The sequence below is a fragment of the Lissotriton helveticus genome, chromosome 2_2, assembly GCF_964261635.1.
Source record: "Lissotriton helveticus chromosome 2_2, aLisHel1.1, whole genome shotgun sequence".
In the NCBI taxonomy this organism is placed as follows: domain Eukaryota; kingdom Metazoa; phylum Chordata; class Amphibia; order Caudata; family Salamandridae; genus Lissotriton; species Lissotriton helveticus.
In genome coordinates this window covers 243,435,360-243,454,980 of record NC_136060.1, presented here as the reverse complement: position 1 = coordinate 243,454,980, position 19,621 = coordinate 243,435,360, and the positions used below count along the sequence as shown (strand labels likewise).

General features: G+C 41.4%; 1 long non-coding RNA gene across 2 annotated transcripts in view; it reads left to right on the top strand.

The window, feature by feature from the left end:
* Positions 1-19,621, top strand: part of LOC144821789 (uncharacterized) — a 118,425-nt gene that overhangs the window by 73,025 nt on the left and 25,779 nt on the right. The gene's annotated exons all lie outside the window — the stretch shown is intronic.

The following is a 19,621-nucleotide window of genomic DNA, read 5'->3' as shown; positions in this document are numbered from 1 at the left end:
TGTGGATGTGGATCGGAGTCAGAGAAATCTGAAAGTCCAGTCCCTGACTCACTGAATCTTCGGGTTCTGGCAGGAGCATCGACAAAGCAAACCGGCAAGTTACTGGTGGTGTCTGTTTGCACAGGGTGGTCACTCCTTGACCACAAAGGAGATGTCTTCAGTCTTTTAGTCGATATAGAACGTCGAAGGTCCAAGAGTTCCGTTTCAGAGTTTCAGTCCAGGATAATCTAATGTCTCTAGACACAGCTCCTACCTTTATACTAATCTAAGGGGCTGGATTCCCTGCTAGGTCCCTCCTATGGATGGTCCCTGGGAAGGGGATGGTTTCACCCCTTTCTCTTTGTCCAGTTTTGCACCAGAGCTGGGCTTGGAGTGCCCCAGCAAATGACTTGTACCGGGCTATGCATGGAGCACCTTGCGTGCCCCAGGCAGTGTCTGGAAAAGCATCTTTCCATTGAACCCACCCTGCCCCAGTACACGACAGGCTGTCTGGGCACAGGAAACCTATTGTCCAGGCCTCCCTTGCCAGAGTTTTGTCCAGCCACAGTTCCTACAGTGCGCCTGGCTAAATCCTTAAAAGTCCACTGGATGCGCTACAGGATGGAGACTTTCAGAGGAGAGGATGCAGGTGGGCTCTGTTAACATGTAGCTTGCAGAAAGTCCACTTTTTAATCCTTCGTGAAGCAAGGCACAGTCCCCAGGGCTGTAGTACCAAACTGTGGCAGGCGCAGTCATTCAGAATACAGGCATTGGGGTGCAAATTTCAGCAGGGCAGTCATTCTTTACCGTGGAGTTTCAAGCAGCAGATCTGAGATATTATACAGCTCTCACATATGTATTCATTGTTCTGCAGTGACAAGCAGGAGGGCACCTCCGTCCAATGAGATACTGGGTGCCATCGAAATGCATGACAGTTTTCTCCTAAGTGTGTCATCTTCTTATCCCACAAAGCACTGCACTTCCAAAATCCAACATGAATGACTTCTTTTCAGAGGAGAAAGAGCCAGCTAAACCAACCCACAGTGTGGCTCATTTCCATTAGCTCTCCTCCCATTGCCCTCTGCAAATTCCTATCCTAAGACTGCCATCTGGCTGAGGCAAAGAATGTGAGCGTAGGTACACCTGGCATTCCTTACTGATTTGCTCTCTCTCTGAGCTCAGTTTGATTTACCCAGCCCCCTCTGCAAGACCCATTCTCCCCAGTTGCAGAGCTCTCGCCATCAGATAACCTCTGCACCTGCCAGGTCACTTTTCACCTAATCAAAGCAGCCTGGCTAAGCCTGTTACGGCTGTCTAATCAACAGAGCCACCAGAAGCCTGGGTTTTGGCTTAAAGAATAGAAAGTTCCATAATGTCTCTTCTGTACTAGTTACAATAAATACAACAGTGGCAAGTTGTTGCATTAATCAACACCAATCTTTTTAGTCCTTTCCTAGCAATATTTATATTTACATAAAATATTACAATGTTTGCCTGTGGAGCTCAGCAACTACAATGACGTAAAAAATGACATGGGCCGCACTTTCCTCACCAGGGCATATACAACTTTTTTATAAGGTCCCAACTTTAATTACATGGTGGCTACCCCGGGACACCTAAAGGAGACATATGGGGAATGCATAATATATACAAATAAGGCAGATTTTCACATTTAAAGTGCCCATACCACCTAAGTTGAAGTTGCACACAATTTTACTTTAAAAAACAGTCTACACGGCCAGGCTGCATTTAAAATGACAACAGGCTCTCAGCCACGAACACAGGTACAGGAAATCTGCTGGCCTCAAAATGCCCTTTCCCTATTACATACTAAGGACGTATGCATAGTTTAGGCCTCCTAGCCCTATCATATACTTGGGACTTATAGGGGATGACATCTCCGATTGAGTGAATTTACTTTTAAGGACAGGCTGCAAGGCAGGACTGCCTTTTAAAGGACAGCAGACACGCAGAAGCACACACATGCAAGTGCAGGAAATTTGCTAAGCACCTAAACCTCCATGCCCTATTATACACTAGAACCTTATAGCTAGATTGCACCCCTTGGTGCTATTATCTACTAGGGACTTACAGGATCTGTCACTGTCAATTGAAAGTGTATCCTATTACATGTACCTTTTTACACATAGCACTAGGCCTGGGCCTGGTTATCAGAGTCTGTAAACAGCAGTATCCTTTAGCAAAGAAATGGGGGTGACCTGGGCAAAAGGATGACTTTCTAACATTAGAGAAATAATTCATTTTTGTTTTATAAAGCTGCTTTCAAAATTGTATTCAATATACACAGGGCACAGCATGGAATCAGCCATGACTCACATTATTGATGATGCACTTCAAATCCTAGACCAGAACGGCTCATGCCTACTCATCCTGCTGGACCTATCCTCAGCTTTTGATACGGTCAAACAGGAGAGTTTGCTGGATCTGCTTAGACTGAGGATGGGTCTTTCAGGACCTGTGCTAAACTGGCTTACCTCCTTTCTTCATAACCTAACACAACAATTCAAGATTAACAACACTCTTTCAAACCCAGTTCCAGTAAGGCTGGGCGTCCCACAAGGATCCTCACTCTCCCTAAGTAAGGCTGGGCGTCCCACAAGGATCCTCACTCTCCCTGACATTGTTTAACTTGTTCATGGAGTCGCTCACCGAAATTCTTCAAGTGACTAACGTTCAATATTATATGTACGCCGATGATACATAACTGTATCTAAAGATTAACACCTTAGAAGATATTAAACATCTTAACTCCACACTCATGAACACACAAACATGGTTGACAGAAAATCATCTCAAACTGAACGCTCTTAAGACTGAATTCCTCCTTATAGCCCCCCGCTAAAATCCCTTTGATGCAAAACTTAATCTAACATCTCACTGCACTTAACGGGCAAACAACTATTGTGGACTCAGCAAAATCACTGGGAATAACTCTGGACAGCAATCTCAGCATGCAGAAACACGTCAGCAACGCTACAAAGGGAGCAAATTTCCAGTTAAACATTCTAAGGAAGTTGAAACCATTCTTACCTGTTAACGACTTCAAACAGGCTGTACAAGCGCTAGTTATCCCACATGTGGATTATGGTATTGTCTCTCTATGCGGCCTCCCAAAAACGACTACAGCCCCACTTAGAGCATCAATAAACTCTGCAGCAAGACTCATCACCGGTTCGAAAAGAAGTTCCCACATCCCCCATGACCTAAAATCCCTGAATTGGCTCCCGTTCGAAGCAAGAATTCAGCTAAAAATTGCTTGCATGACACATAAGGCCTTACACCACAAGGCACCCATTTATCTCACACAGAAATTGACACTCTCTGGTGGCTCAAGGTCCTCTAGGGGTGCAGATAACCTGCTTCTGAAACCTCAAAGATTCAATTAAAAAAACATATAAACAAATCTTCTCTGGGATGGCGCCTAGGATTTGGAATACTCTTCCCCCTGAAACCCGAAGTAAAAGCGATTCTCATGGCAAAATTCACTTGACCACTCTTACCGGCCCTGAACCTTTTTCATCAAAGACTCGCTGTTTATGTTCTTGGAACAACTTTGATCCCTTGCTTTGGTATTTTTACGATTCTTTCTGTGTGTTTTATTTTATTTATCCTATGCTTGTTCTCTATATTGTGTCTTACTATTTATTTTGTATAATCATCTTTGTTCATCGTAAAGCGCTCTGATATGCGCAAGGATCTTGTTTGTGCTCTATACAACCCTCAAAATAAAAATAAATAAATAAATATACTTGTGCTGCCTGACCCATAGATGGTCTATGACCAATTTATCCACTATCCTCAGAGTTGGAGTACACAACCTTGGTTGGATGAACTAATAACTCTGGCTCCGAAGTTGTTGGATTTTTCTTTGCTAAGGAATGTCATGGTGGTATACAATTCTGGCCACTTGTCATGGATTACATATTTAGGAGTGGTGCCAAATACATGTGGCAGAACATAGGGTAGTCTTGACAATTATTCTTTTTAGTTGGAGATTCGAGAGAGGGCTTCTACTATTTTATCCACAGGACACTACAAGACAACTACATTCCTGTCACAGTGAGAGAAAGAACCAGTATGGACCCCATCAGGTGGGAGGTACGGTCATCAAACTAGGGGAGTGTCTAGGGAGCTATTGGGAGGCCTGCCTGGTGGCACAAAGGCTCTCCAAATTTTAAACAGGGACTCATGATATATTTTATTATGATGCAAAGAGGTGATACTGCAGAAAAGGTTGGGCATAGGTGAGAAAATAGTCATGATTGGGTAGGAAAAATTCTAAATTCACTGACAATTGCACATGATAAGATTGGCACCTTACCACCACCTACTTACTACAATCCTGTACCTGGAAGGAGTACGCCAGCAGAAGAAGGCAACGCTGCCAGAAGAAAGAAGACTGCTGCCTCCTGATTTAAGAAGAAGAATCAAGGGGTCAAGTACACATGCTGACACCAAAGGAAAGGAACTGCTCTACAAGGGTCAAGTGGCAGGCCTTCTGATTGCCTTTCACTGGGGACTAAAACATTGAAATGACTCCTAACTCCAAGAAGGTCCAGCTGACTGCAGAAGACTAGACCCTACAGGATACCTGGCTCAAGAGACACCTTGTGCCTAGAAGCTCGACTTGTAGAGATGGCTACCATCCGAGGGTCCAGATACAAATGTAATTTTTTCCACCACAGAGCACTGGACATGATGCTGATGCTTGTCCCAGGAGGTCACACCTAAGGTGAACAGGATAACTAGGATTGCATCTATGCTTTTTGCAATGCTCTAAATGGCTGCTGTCTCCTGAATTGATATCACAGATATTATTGTGCTGGTATTCTCTGAGCTATGAATTTCTGTGAGGTCTGCCAGATGATTCTGAAGGTGCCTGAGGGCCATTGCCTGGACTGGTATGGAGTTGCATGTTCTCTTGGGTTTAACTCAGCCACTTAGATAATTCTGTTCTAGATCCGGCACCTGTAAGATTGATGAGGAGCCCCCAAGAAGCAAAGAAAATTAGAATCACGCTGGAATAGGTGGAACACTTGACGAAAAACATAATCTGGAGGAATTGGAACCAAGCTAAAACAGCAGCACAATAAAAACAAAATGGCACACAGTTCCTGCAACTGAACCCACAGACCACGCCCAGGAGGCCAGAAGACAAAACACAAGTAGTACCACTTTGGAAAGGCAGAGAAATGAAACAAGATGAGTAATCGCATTTTGTAAATGAGAATCATATGTTATAGCATACGCAACTAATGAGGGCAGCTTGGAGTGGGAGCCATGGCAAGAGCAAGGTGCCAGTAGGACAGTGGTGAGGGCACGGTCCTCCTGATTTGGTGGTGAATGGCAAAGGGAGAAAAATACTCTTCCCCTGTACACCTGGAAAAGGAACATTGAGGACAATAGTGGAATGCACAAAGAATCTTGTGTAGGAGATGCTATACGCATCTATTACAAAAAGGAGACTGCTACGTGGTGAGCAGTACGAGGAAATGAACTCAGCATATGCAGATATCAAAGCTGTCTCGATGGGCCGCTAACCATATGCATCAGCAGAAGAGAAAACAGCAGGAATCAGGGTCTGAATGTCTACTTTGGATTCCCCTCATGCCCTTCGTTGCACAGAGAAGAGGGCTACACATACCAAAATAGAAATAAGCAACTCTAAATAAACAATCCTGAGATGCACATAGGCATTTAATAAAAGTAACCTTTGAATGCTAGAGCAGCCCCTTGTTGATCCCTGCAACTTGTGGCAGGCACCTTGAGGTACCTGCCATGGGGTGCAGGGGTGAACTGCACCTCCCATTTCACTATGGGAGTATGCATTATGGCCCATTTACAGCCGTAATGCATGCTCCCATAGTGAAACATAGGAATACGACCGAACAGTGTTCAGTCGCATCCTAATTGGGCAGTCGGGACCAACGACCTCTAGACCAGAGTGGTGCCAAATACATGTGGCAGAACATAGGGTAGTCTTGACAATTATTCTTTTTAGTTGGAGATTATAGAGAGGGCTTCTACTATTTTATCCACAGGACACTACAAGACAACTACATTCCTGTCACAGTGAGAGAAAGAACCAGTATGGACCCCATCAGGTGGGAGGTACGGTCATCAAACTAGGGGAGTGTCTAGGGAGCTATTGGGAGGCCTGCCTGGTGGCACAAAGGCTCTCCAAATTTTAAACAGGGACTCAATATATATTTTATTATGATGCAAAGAGGTGATACTGCAGAAAAGGTTGGGCATAGGTGAGAAAGTAGTCATGATTGGGTAGGAAAAATTCTAAATTCACTGACAATTGCACATGATAAGATTGGCACCTTACCACCACCTACTTACTACAATCCTGTACCTGGAAGGAGTACGCCAGCAGAAGAAGGCAACGCTGCCAGAAGAAAGAAGACTGCTGCCTCCTGATTTAAGAAGAAGAATCAAGGGGTCAAGTACACATGCTGACACCAAAGGAAAGGAACTGCTCTACAAGGGTCAAGTGGCAGGCCTTCTGATTGCCTTTCACTGGGGACTAAAACATCGAAATGACTCCTAACTCCAAGAAGGTCCAGCTGACTGCAGAAGACTAGACCCTACAGGATACCTGGCTCAAGAGACACCTTGAGCCTAGAAGCTCGACTTGTAGAGATGGCTACCATCCGAGGGTCCAGATACAAATGTAATTTTTTCCACCACAGAGCACTGGACAAGATGCTGATGCTTGTCCCAGGAGGTCACACCTAAGGTGAATAGGATAACTAGGATTGCATCTATGCTTTTTGCAATGCTCTAAATGGGTGCTGTCTCCTGAATTGATATCACAGATATTATTGTGCTGGTATTTTCTGAGCTATGAATTTCTGTGAGGTCTGCCAGATGATTCTGAAGGTGCCTGAGGGCCATTGCCTTGACTGGTATGGAGTTGCATGTTCTCTTGGGTCTAACTCAGCCACTTAGATAATTCTGTTCTAAATCCGGCACCTGTAAGATTGGTGAGGAGCCCCCAAGAAGCAAAGAAAATTAGAATCACGCTGGAATAGGTGGAACACTTGACGAAAAACATAATCTGGAGGAATTGGAACCAAGCTAAAACAGCAGCACAATAAAAACAAAATGGCACACAGTTCCTGCAACTGAACCCACAGACCCCGCCCAGGAGGCCAGAAGACAAAACACAAGTAGTACAACTTTGGAAAGGCAGAGAAATGAAACAAGATGAGTAATCGCATTTTGTAAATGAGAATCATAAGTTATAGCATACGCAACTAATGAGGGCAGCTTGGAGTGGGAGCCATGGCAAGAGCAAGGTGCCAGTAGGACAGTGGTGAGGGCACGGTCTTCCTGATTTGGTGGTGAATGGCAAAGGGAGAAAAATACTCTTCCCCTGTACACCTGGAAAAGGAACATTGAGGACAATAGTGGAATGCACAAAGAATCTTGTGTAGGAGATGCTATACGCATCCATTACAAAAAGGAGACTGCTACGTGGTGAGCAGTACGAAGAAATGAACTCAGCATATGCAGATATCAAAGCTGTCTCGATGGGCCGCTAACCATATGCATCAGCAGAAGAGAAAACAGCAGGAATCAGGGTCTGAATGTCTACTTTGGATTCCCCCCATGCCCTTCGTTGCACAGAGAAGAGGGCTACACATACCAAAATAGAAATAGGCAACTCTAAATAAACAATCCTGAGATGCACATAGGCATTTAATAAAAGTAACCTTTGAATGCTAGAGCAGCCCCTTGTTGATCCCTGCAACTTGTGGCAGGCACCTTGAGGTACCTGCCATGGGGTGCAGGGGTGAACTGCACCTCCCATTTCACTATGGGAGTATGCATTATGGCCCATTTACAGCCGTAACGCATGCTCCCATAGTGAAACATAGGAATACGACCGAACAGTGTTCAGTCGCATCCTAATTGGGCAGTCGGGACCAACGACCTCTAGACCTCCCTCCTACATCCTCTCTACCCTTCAAACCCTTAAATAACAACCATTAAAGAGGACTTGCATGTTCAACAAAACCTTATTGCAACCTGGATCCCAGAAAATAGACTAAAAATTACACAAATATACTACAAAATAGAAGGTAGTGGTAAAAAAAAATGACTGCTAAATTAAATTTAAACAAAGACTATCTCCCCGTAGAAATGAATGGGAACTAATGTAAAATTGTTGAATTTAAAAGAATGTATATAAAACATTATTAAACATGTAAAACTGTTTTTTTGTATTAAAAAGTGAAAAAGTTGTAAAGTATAAATTCAATGATATTATAAAATACATTTACAAATATTTAGTATATACTGTACGAACTCTACTCAAATGGTGTCTGTTCCCTGGTTGGTATACGTCAAAATGCATTTTTCAGCTTTGATCTGAGCAATATATTTGATTGCCCAGATAGTATTAACTCAAGGTCTAATGTGTTGATAAAAGAAAAGTTCCTGGAGGATAGAGAAAATGCTAGAATTGCTCAGGTTCTCGACATGACCAAATTAGTAAGGTATGTGCCTATTACTACCTCAATGGAGATGGAACATACCAAATCTGGATGACTAATGTTGAGCATAGATACTGTCTCACATGTTTACGATTGAATACGGTTCACTTCTTAGTAGCATTTCTTAGGACAGGATCCTGGTTTGCTAGGCTACCATGTTACCCTTGTGAAGCTGTTTCCAACCAATTCATATCTTTTTTGTATACGGTATTGTACGTTAGGAATCTGTTTTTGCAATAAATTTAACATTATTGCTTTTCTAACCCAACAATTTGCTTCTCTGTTTTGAATTACATGATTGCTGCTTTCAAATTGAGGATTTTTAAAAACTTTTTATTCATAGTGCTTTATGCCTTCTGCGACCTTTTACTAAATTTAAATCATGCTTTTAGGGTTTCTGGATTGGGTTTTAAAATGTATTGTTTTTATTTTGTGCTTTTATGGTTAGTATTCGACTGAATAAAAGAATTATTGACTCACCAATACATACTAAAAAACATATGCTTAAATGATGTTGGACAGTATAAAGTAGTGGGGTAACCCAGTTAAGTGCAGAACCTGGGGATTAGTACATTAAGAGAACAGTGGTTCTGCCACCTATTAGCTTTACAAAGTGTGTAACTTATACGTGCAATTGGTCCCTCTATCAAGATGAGACATGTTGATTGAGGGACCAATTGCACAAATAAGTTACACGTTGAGTAAAGCTAATAGGTGGCAGAACCACTGTTCACTTAACCCCTTTCGTGCTCCCATCGGCCGTTGGCCGACAGAAGCACTCCCTCCCCAGTGCTGCCGAAAGCCAGCGGCCGACGCAGCCCTGCCCACCCTTTAGAACGCCCGCACCGCGGCGGAAAAACCGCCACGGTTAAGGCGTTAATAAATGATGTTGGGAACATTTATATAAAACAATATGAGAAATGTTAAAGAAATGTTAAACAATGGAAAACAATTGGAAAATATACCACATGCAATACTATTTAAATATGATTTAAATTTGTAATGATCTAAATATAAAACTTTATTTTTAGTTGAAATAGATACATTTATCAGTGTAAAAATATACATTAAATACACTTTTAAATAAAAACATGAATAAAATGTGAAAATTGTGCGACATGTGTTTATTCTATAAAAAAATATGTGATTATTATGTAGGTATGAATAGCATTTATTACAAGCATACAACTAACTATATTATTATTATTTTCTAAACAATACTAATTAAATAAAGTAAGCTATTTCAAATACATACAAATACAATTAAATGAAAGAATTTCACAAACAATTATACAATTAAATAATCAGACTTCAACGTAAACCATTTTTAGGAAAATGCTGGGCACTAATGGGGTGATATTTACTATTCTTGCTTGTTCTATGCACATTTGGAGATTGTGTTGGACACTAAAGGGGTGACATTTACTATTGCCACTCCAATTTAAACTAATTTAGGGAAGGGTTTGGCTACTAAAGAGGTGACATTGGCAATTCTCACTACAATCTGAAACAATTTGGGGAAGGTTTTGGACTCAAAAGTGTTGACGATTACTATTCTCACTCCAACATAAACCATTTATAAGAAAGTGTTGGACACTAAAGTGGTGACATTTATTATTCCCACTCTAATCTATACCAATTTGGAGAAGGTGTTAAACACTAAAGGGGTGACATTTACTAGTCACACTACAATCTTAACCAATTTAGGGTCGGTATTTTTCATAAATAAACCAATAACATATAATTTATACAAAAAATATAAATGTATACATCAGAATTTGTACATATTTATATTATTTTCATATTATAATTGAAGAACATTTTTGAAACATTGCAGATCAATGTAAAAATAAAAATTAAATATGCCCTAAAAGGTTTTACATTTACATTACAATTTTCAAAATAGAAATAGAAAAATATTTTTATTTTGAAAACAATTCGCATATTTGTTAAATCCTTAAAATATAAAATATATTGTTTTAAGTTACATTCATAAAGTCAATTTTGATACATTCTTATTTGTCATAAATATGTTATGATTTTATTATTATTATTTTTTTTTAAACTTTATTGTAAACATTAAAATCTGCTTGTACAAGTAACCATCTGCAAAAACACTTAATTACATTACAGCTATTCCATTACATGTCACCACGTTCGGCTTCACAATTCCTCTTCTCATTCTTACATGTCATCTTCTGGGTCACTTTTTTCCTCGGGGGGGGGGGGTACATATATCTCCTCTACACGTATTCCACTTTCCCCATACCCTACCCCATTTTTTTGGGACATTTCCTATTCACAAACATGGCCTTCTTTGCCACCATTGCCACATCCAGATATTTGGCCCATTGCACCACAGATGGTATGTTTTCAGTCCCCCATTTTTGTGCAATGTTTTTCTTGGCTATTATCATGCCTGTCATAGCCTATTTGTCTTTCGGTGTGTGTAAGATCCATAGGTCCCATATATATTATATAAATTTTAATATAAAAAATATATATCCAAAATGATTACCAACTACAGTCTATTACAATTACTAATCTAGCAAAATTCATGGAAAAAATTTACTATCCTAATTTGCCTGTCATTAAAATAATGAGCATTACATTTAAATGAAATTGTCCACCTTTTAAAAATCCCCTCGTTCTAATCCCCTAAAAACGAAATATCCTGCTTCTAAAAAAACAAAAAACAATTATTTTTAGACATAGACACAACTAAATATATGAACTTCAAAAAATGTAATTATTAATAAATTATATTTATAAAAACACAAATAAAAAATGATTAAACAGATATTATTAAACACACTACAATAAATTACACACAAAATAACACAAACAATACTATATTCAACAATATTTTCTGAATCAATATTTTTACAGCAATATTAAAAACAACGCTTAAAACAGCATTCTTACCTACAATCTTCCTGATGATGACATTCTTGCCATCCTGATATTCTTGACACAATATTTTTGTAGCAGGATATTTTTTATCCAATATTTTGTCCAAACACCTGCATCTTATGAACCATCCAGAATATTAATATGTATCTGGCTTAGCTCAGGATCAGAGCCCAGGCCTTTTGTCTGCAAGCTAGACTATGTTATTTTCATTGCTCTCCAGCAGAAGGAACAGCAGAAGGAACAAAGGCCTCTCTAAACAAAAGGAGCAATTAACAGTGCTTCACCCAGCTCCTGAGGAGGAAGGGTGGGAACGACAATCTGCAGACATTAAATGGCTGTCACAATGTACCAGGGCTGGGACAGACCAGATCCACTGAACAAAAGAGGGAGCCAAGATCTCTGGATCCAACACAGAGGGGGCTCTTGCTTGAAGTTCTGGTTGGAAAAGGCCCTGGTAGTGATGTCAGCGAGGGGTGGAACTGATGACCTAGAGTAGATGCAACCAGTGACTCCTGGATGGCACTGTCGTCAGTTGTCCCTGCATTCTGTGCAGGACGGTTGGGTCAGGGGTGGAGAGGTGATGTGGTACCCTAGGATTGGCCAGGTGATGGCTGCTACCACCACTAATATACTCATGCTCAAGTGGGAGAGGATGCCATTTGTTGAAGTTGGACATTGAGACTATACTGTAGCAGCCAGAAGGAGGAACCCCCTAATGCCATCTTGGACAAATGACTCTGACTACAGTTCACCCCAGGACCAGGGAAGTTGGTCCACTTTTGTCCCCTAAGTACCTGCTGGGGGAAGAACTGTTTGGTGAACTGATAGTTGCGCACAAACTACGTGAGTGCGTCCCTGTTGATTGGGCACACCATGTGGGTTCGTCTTTAGAGACTGACTCCAGAAGCGTAATTAGATCAAGTTCAATTCTTTGATTTAAAGCATGTTTTTATTTTGAAAATGTCTCAAATTATCATTCGTAATTAATAACTCTTCAAACACAATTCTCCAAAGAAAATGCAACTGCTCCAATGCATTTCGGGCGTAGCCCTTTGTCGAGGAGCTCTGTTGGTGAAAATGGCACTTTTTAAAAAAGCGCTTGTGAGCACAATGAAACATCACATTATTTCAAATGACGCTTATGGTGGTGACCAGTGTTGCTAAATGACAGGTTAACAAATGCATTTCAATCGAAATGAGGGTCATTACGATGTGTTTCAGGGTGGGTCAAAGAAATCGAACAAAAATAAAGTGAAAACATACCCAGTTGTTCTTTGGTGGGTTGTCACAGTCAGGGTTTAGTGCTGTGAAGAAATGATAAGCGGGTGGGATGTTAGAATCTTAACCCAAAATAGCGGTAGGTTGAAAAGTGCGGGCCAGTTACCTAGCGGACTTACTTCATGACGAAATCGATGTCGTCTAGGGGATTCGAAATCCCGGTGGAGCGGGGGCGAAGGGCTTCACCTTGTGCAAGGTTCAAAGCGTGCGTGTGTAATTTTAACCTAAACCGGGACCCGGAAGGGGACGGCGAGTCGAAACGATGAAAATAAAAAGCGGACTGGGCTTGAAAAAAGTCCGGTGGCCATGTTAGTGTGGATTGATCCGGAAAAGTGTGGCGGCCATGGTGGTGTGGGCTGAGCTGTGTGTTGTGAACAGTGGGAGATGTGTAACGCATAACAATTAAAAAGGATAATACGTAACTGACTTTTCAAATCATATGAATAAAGATGCATGAAATGAAATGAAACCGCATTAAATTGCAATATGTCAATACTCATGATAAGTCTTACAGGTAACAACTCAGTTCGATACGGTCATTGAGACCGAAGGGCTTCAAAGATTGAAGATGGTAGATCCAGAATGTCTCCCTTTGCAATAAAGTTTTGTTGTTGTCTCTTCCTTCACTTTTTTCCACTAGTTCGAGAACCATGAACTTGAGTTGGGCTATATTGTGTCTTTGGTCATTGAAGTGCATAGCTATGCTTGAGTGTTCGTTCTTTGTCCGTATGTTTGACTTATGCTCATTGAGCCTTGTCTTGATTTTTCTCTCAGTTTTCCCAATGTAAATTTTGCCGCATGGGCATTTCAATAAGTAGATCAGGTTTATTGAATCACATGTTGCGTTGACTTTTACTTTGATGTTATTCCCTCTCATGGGGTAACTTATTGTGCTTCCTCTGATGATATTGTTACAATTGTTACAATTGTGACAAGGACGTGTTCCATTATATTTGATTTGTTCCTTAGGATCCTTGGAAAGTATCTCTTTGAGGTTAGACGCTCGAGTGTACGAAAAAATTGGTGGATTGATAAACAGGCCTTTGAATTCTGGTTCGGTGCCGAGTATGCGCCAATGATTCAAGACTATTTTTTTTAACTGGTTGCTTTGGGTGGAGTGTTGGGAGACCACCACCATCCGATTGTCTTCTTTCTTGTTGGCCCTGGTAAGGGCTGCATTGCGTGTAATGGCATTAACTCTCTCTTTTGCTTCAATTATAACTTCTTGGGGGTACCCTCTATTTTGGAATCTTATTCCCATTTCTTTGATGCGTTTGTTGTAAATGTTAGGATCTGATGTGATACATTTAACCCGTAACATTTGGCTGTATGGGAGATGTCTTTTTAAAGAGTTCTGGTGGAAGCTAGTGTAGTGTAACGAATTGTTACGATCTGTACTTTTCCTGAATAGGTCAGTTGTTATACTCCCTTCTGCCAGTTCAACCGATACGTCCAGGAAGCTTATAATGTGATCGCTGATCTGCCAAGTTAATTGGATTCCAAAGCAACCAGTTCAAAAAAATAGTCTTGAGTCATTGGCGCATACTCGCCACCGAACCAGAATTCAAAGGCCTGTTTATCAATCCACCAATTTTTGCGTACACTCGAGCGTCTAACCTCAAAGAGATACTTTCCAAGGATCCTAAGGAACAAATCAAATATAATGGAACACGTCCTTGTCACAATTGTAACAATTGTAACAATATCATCAGAGGAAGCACAATAAGTCACCCCATGAGAGGGAATAACATCAAAGTAAAAGTCAACGCAACATGTGATTCAATAAACCTGATCTACTTATTGAAATGCCCAATGCGGCAAAATTTACATTGGGAAAACTGAGAGAAAAATCAAGACAAGGCTCAATGAGCATAAGTCAAACATACGGACAAAGAACGAACACTCAAGCATAGATATGCACTTCAATGACCAAAGACACAATATAGCCCAACTCAAGTTCATGGTTCTCGAACTAATGGAAAAAAGTGAAGGAAGAGACAACAACAAAACTTTATTGCAAAAGGGAGACATTCTGGATCTACCATCTTCAATCTTTGAAGCCCTTCGGTCTCAATGACCGTATCGAACTGAGTTGTTACCTGTAAGACTTATCATGAGTATTGACATATTGCAATTTAATGCGGTTTCATTTCATTTCATGCATCTTTATTCATATGATTTGAAAGGTCAGTTACGTATTATCCTTTTTAATTGTTATGCGTTACACATCTCCCAATGTTCACAACACACAGCTCAGCCCACACCACCATGGCCGCCACACTTTTCCGGATCAATCCACACTAACATGGCCACCGGACTTTTTTCAAGCCCAGTCCGCTTTTAATTTTCATTGTTTCGACTCGCCGTCCCCTTCCGGGTCCCGGTTTAGGTTAAAATTACACACGCACGCTTTGAACCTTGCACAAGGTGAAGCCCTTCACCCCCGCTCCACCGGGATTTTGAATCCCCTAGACGACATCGATTTCGTCATGAAGTAAGTCCGCTAGGTAACTGGCCCGCACTTTTCAACCTACCGCTATTTTGGGTTAAGATTCTAACATCCCACCCGCTTATCATTTCTTCACAGCACTAAACCCTGACTGTGACAACCCACCAAAGAACAACTGGGTATGTTTTCACTTTATTTTTGTTCGATTTCTTTGACCCACCCTGAAACACATCGTAATGACCCTCATTTCGATTGAAATGCATTTGTTAACCTGTCATTTAGCAACACTGGTCATCACCATAAGCGTAATTTGAAATAATGTGATGTTTCATTGTGCTCACAAGCGTTTTTTTAAAAAGTGTCATTTTCACCAACAGAGCTCCTCGACAAAGGGCTACGCACGAAATGCATTGGAGCAGTTGCATTTTCTTTGGAGAATTGTGTTTGAAGAGTTATTAATTACGAATGATAATTTGAGACATTTTCAAAATAAAAACATGTTTTAAATCAAAGAATTGAACTTGATCTAATTACGCTTCTGGAGTCAGTCTCTAAAGACGAACCCACATGGTGGGCCCAATCAACAGGGACGCACTCACGTAGTTTGTGCACAACTATCAGTTCATCAAATTAGCGTATCTGGACGGTAACGCAACCTGTAGGAGCACCCAAGTCCACAAATTGAGTTATTTAGTTTTTACAACTTCCCCCACAACACGTTGCTGTGCACCGAGCCATATCTAATTGGAAGAACTGTTTGGCCCACACTAGAAGATAGAAGCACCAGATGACATGAAAAGAAGAAAGGCTGACACATGGAGCCAGTGAAACCAGCTCCCTGCAGATTGTGCTACCTTAGAAACATGAAGGCCTGGTGAAAAGGCTACAGGTGGCTATAGCTTGCCTCCTGAAGCAAAACGATTGCAAGATTGTGAGAATTGACCCAACAGCACCAAGATATGGAGAAAATAATGCTCTTACCTTTGACCCCACCCAGCCAAGGAGCTTACCCTGTTGAGTCGTCAACCCTCCCCAGTGTGGGCTAGGGCCTGGGGAGTCAGTGCAAGGATCATTTATAATTAAAGAGCCTGGGACGGCGCATTCATAGCACCCACTCCCCACAGTTCTGGAGGTCCACGAATCCCAACCCCCGGGGCAGGTCATGTACAGGGGGCCAGGAACCCATCTCTGGGCCCACACAAGCAAGGGGGAGGAACATTGTGTCGCCCCAATGAAGGCGTGGAGGAGCCATCTCCAGGGTTATTATGCAAGAGGAATGGGGAAGTGCCATGAAAACCCCCCAAAACAAATAATGGGGCCCGGGACCCCATCTCCTAGGCCACAAAGACCAAGGATCAAGGGGGTGTGTCACTGCACTCTCCCAGTTGTGGTGGGCCTGTCCTTCACTCCCAATGCATATGTCTGTAGGTGGAGTGGGATGGCCAGCACAGAGAATACACTTCCTGCACACAGGAGCAGGCAGAAGAGAAGAGTGCTACCAGCTCATTTGCCAGCAGAAGGAGAATACCAACCAGATGAGGAGCCAGCAGGGGCCGAAGGGGAGGGCTGCCCCAGCTGCCTCCAGCAAAAGGAGCCATGCAGAGTACCCAGGTGGGACCAGGCAGCCCCCATAAAAAATAAAGAGAAAAAAAGGAAGCTTTGTGGCACAAGGACATGCATCAAAACAAAGAAATGCAGCCAGAGGAGCTTATCGGATAGGCACACTTCAGCTAGGGAGTGCCCTATAATACACTGTGGGGAATCTTCAGGCCCACGTTTTCATCAATATGATTGCCCCAGGATGGCTGGGGCACCACCAACAAATGAAAGGGAGTTTTGTGGGGCTGCAGCTGTGCTGCAGTTCCCCCCAATGGAAATTCTAAAAAGGTACTGATCCTAAATGGACATGGTAAAGGGAATTATAACACACAACAGTGAATAGCGTTGCTTTGCATTACTTAGCGCCAAGGGGACATTCCCATGCAGGCTCCCAAGGTTTAACCCTACTCACTAAAAAAGTTAGGAGAACATAGAACCCATTTCAAATAGGCATTATCACACCGATTTGCTTTCATTTCTCATTTTTTCTGCAATGTACAGCACACATACAAAGTGGGAAAAGTTTTAAAATATTATTTTGCACTGGCATTGTATCCTTCCAGTACAAAACCTATGCTAGACTCGTGCAAGAGCCTATTTCCCCTTTCTTTTCTGAGTTTGCACGTGTGCTGCACTGTACAGCACACATACAAAGTAAGAAACATTTTAAAGTTAAGCTAAACATAGAATTTTGCATTGGAATTGTATCCTTCCAGTACAAAACCTTTGCTGAACTCATGCAGGGAATCTTGCACTATGGTGCCAAGTTGTGTGCATGGTGCACAGCTGTCTGGTTGAGCGCTAGCACTAAAAAGAGGGAAGGAGAGAAACATATTTCGGCAACTATAGTGCTCTCCTTCTCTATCCTTCTCAAGCAATGCAGCACAGCATTTTTGGTGGCTGTGCTTCATTGCATAAAAATTTTGAAAATCAGTGCGCCAGAGTATTCTTGGTTTGTACGAATCCTAGTGTGTCTGATTACCCAGAATTCCCTAAAAACATATGGGTAAAAAATCACCATTTCATCACGTTTCTGTGACAGAAATTTAGGCAAAGGGCCAAAGTCTCACGAACCAATGTTCCTCTACTTTGACTGATAGAAACTGCACCCAACATGGGTAGACCTAGTGCATGGGACAAGAAGAGGCCAACTCCTTAACAGTGTGAAGACAATTTGTACCACACTCTAGCTTCACGTTTTCACAGTTCTGAGCTGTTTAATTCCATTATACAGTGCACTGATTTGTAAATTTTTTATACTTCTAATGCATACTTGAGTGTACTATTTTATATTTATGACTTAATTGAAATGTGTGTCTTTCCTTGCTAATTCACCTCCATTATTTCTCTCTGTTTACCCTCATCCTCAGATGCATCCCTTTCTTGAGTAAAAATATATATATATATTTCTTTCATTTTGTTTTTTATTTGAAAGGCTCAGCAGCTCCAAGGTGCTCCTAGAAAATGTGTTGTTTTCTCTCGCTTTTCCCCAAGCTCTCCTCTTTTGGTATTCTCCTTATCCACTCCCCTATCTACCCCACCTCACTCTTTATCCAGCTCGCCCAATAGCAGTTCATATTTTTATATTTGCAAGCTTCGTGGACACTTACATCAATTTGTGGGTTTTGTTTGCTTTTTTATTTGCTTATTTTTTCTACATTTTGATTTACTGTTTTACAATGGCCACCGTCCATGTTAGAATAAGAAAATTAAAATGGCCTCATACAAATGAGTCACGATGTATGCGTGTGAACCGAAGACCATGTTGGAATAGGTTTTCTTGAATCAAAAAAACATTTCAAAATTGCTTGCTATTGTTGCAGGGCTTCTGCACATAAAGGGAACTATGCGCAGGAAACCAGAACCTCACTGTGTTGTGATGTAGCAAAAACCCACCTTAGTGCCCGGAACCCAAATCCAACTAGCTATAGTGTCTCATTCATTCTCCGCACTACAGAGAAGCTACCAATGATTAGACATCTTAGAACATGTAACTCTGATCCTCCCAGGAATCCTGGCAGCAAGAACGCTCTTTCGCTCCCTCACTCATACTTGAATACGTGAATATTCAAAGACACTGTATAGTTTAAAATATTTATTTTAACTAACATGCTCTATAACTCAGTATACGAGCCAATTCTAGCAGCAAAATGCATAAACACAAGATAGTAAGCATTGTTACAATTCCATAGAAAATAAACAGGGATATCATTTTATAAAGATAGTGGAAAAAGGACTACCGCGCCTTCCAACCCTCCCCGTACTTGGAACTAGTTTATTATAGAAATAGACAACCTCTGGGCTTTGTCAGGGGGGGCCCCATTCCTCTAGGTTGAGATGCTAAAGTGTACATCTCTGTTCAAGCACAGATCCTCTTTCTGGAAGGGTATTCTTGAAGTGCCTAACATGCATGCAATGCCTTATTAAAAGCACTCGATTTTCAGTAGTACAGCTGTGTGTGTATTATATCTAACATGCGTGGAACTGACCAAAGCAGATTAACGAGAGACATTGTTTTTCGAACTTGAACACAATGTGCAGAGGAGACCCACAGAGTACAGCAAGAAGAGTGAAAGGTAGACGGTTCTCATGTGGACGAACACACACACTGGTTTTGCAACAACAAAGTAATATAGAAACATGTGCAAAAGCGGCAACATGGCAGCCAAGCGTGTACTAACATATGCTAACTTAGCAATGTCCGCAGTGAATCCTGTATTCTCACAACACTAGGTGTGACTGTGCATGCATGTTGATGCATGCAAATTCATATTATTGTCAAGCCCAAGTGCATGTAATCTGACCCCTAAAACATGTTGAAGTTGGCTAGACTCATAACTAACATATTTTACATGCCCATAGGTCTTTATTATAT